The sequence below is a fragment of the Nanorana parkeri genome, unplaced genomic scaffold (genome assembly GCF_000935625.1).
Source record: "Nanorana parkeri isolate BGI_ZX_2015 unplaced genomic scaffold, ASM93562v1 scaffold51, whole genome shotgun sequence".
In the NCBI taxonomy this organism is placed as follows: domain Eukaryota; kingdom Metazoa; phylum Chordata; class Amphibia; order Anura; family Dicroglossidae; genus Nanorana; species Nanorana parkeri.
In genome coordinates, this window is record NW_017306319.1 from 1,575,841 (window position 1) to 1,577,239 (window position 1,399).

Here is a 1,399-nt window from a genome sequence, read left to right on the forward strand (position 1 = left end):
CTTTAGAATAAGGGGGCCCCCAGATATCCCTCCACCCCCAGGAGAATAGGTAAAGGGTAAGTTAGTACCCATTGTTACTCATTCCCAAGAAAAACATTAAATAAATACACACCACTGAAAAGTCCTTTGTAAACATTCCATAAAAAAAATATAAACAATGTCCCCTAATGTCTAATCACGTTGTACAGTAATGTAGATCCAGTATCCATTATGATCATCCGCCGCACGACAATGTTGTCTCGCCACACTACTGTCACTGACAGTCATATCCCAGATTTGTAAACAATTCAGTTACGGATCCTGGGTGACATCATTGATCAAATATGGTCATGAGTCATTACTTATCGGAATTTGGAAGCCCTTTATTATAAGTGCTCCCCACATGTCAACCCCCCAGAGGAATGAGGAGTACAGGATACATTATCACCCCTAATTACTCATTCCCTGAAAGAGTTAACCATAAAAACACACCAACATCTTAGACAAAAAGTCCTTTGCTTACATTACAACCAAAAAAGTAAACAATGCCCCCAATGTAAATTCATCTTCAATCACGTCATCAAACAATGTAGAGCCAGAACCTGCCACCAATGATGTCGACCATTCGCACTACCGACACAAAATGACAGATCCATAGGTAACTTATATGGTCATACCTTCTGACTACCAATAAAAGCAGTGGGGCTGTGGGGCTTCCTATTACAACATAAGCCTACCACTGACTACCAATGAAGGGGGGATTAGTGCATTATTGCAGCCACTTATACCAATTCTAGGATTTACCATTACTGACACCAATGATGGGGCTTAATTTACTCGCACACTACAAGCCACACACTGTAAATCAACAATCACTTTAATGGCCACATCTCCAGGTGTTTAGTTAACAGCATGCTAAGCTCACTAGTTTTCTTCTTAACCTTTTTAAAGTGTCCCTTCTATCTATTTACGCACATAACTATGCTGGAGATAGTGTCTCTCAGCTCCTTCACTTCAGGCAGAATGATATAAGTTCAGTACCTCTGCATAAAGTTGAACTACACTTACAGCTGCTGTCACAACCCTCCACTGGCTAATTCTGCTCCCACCCTAGACATTTAGTTCCATGACTATTGCTGAAAATAATTTTTGGCCAGCTTCACTCCATGCTGCTTGAATCCAATAAAATCAAATTCACAAATATAACACTTTGGCTCGCATTAGAGTTAGAATGCTGCCACCTTGTGGCTAAACTGTAGAACAAATGGTAATATTTTTTCACCTGAGGACACAGTTTTCTAATAGTACGGTACTTCAGAATGGTCTATAGGCATTCACACTTCTTGCAAACCAGTTGTCCTATCACATGGCACATTATAAATGAAACCAGGCTGTGCAGCTATATATATATATATATATA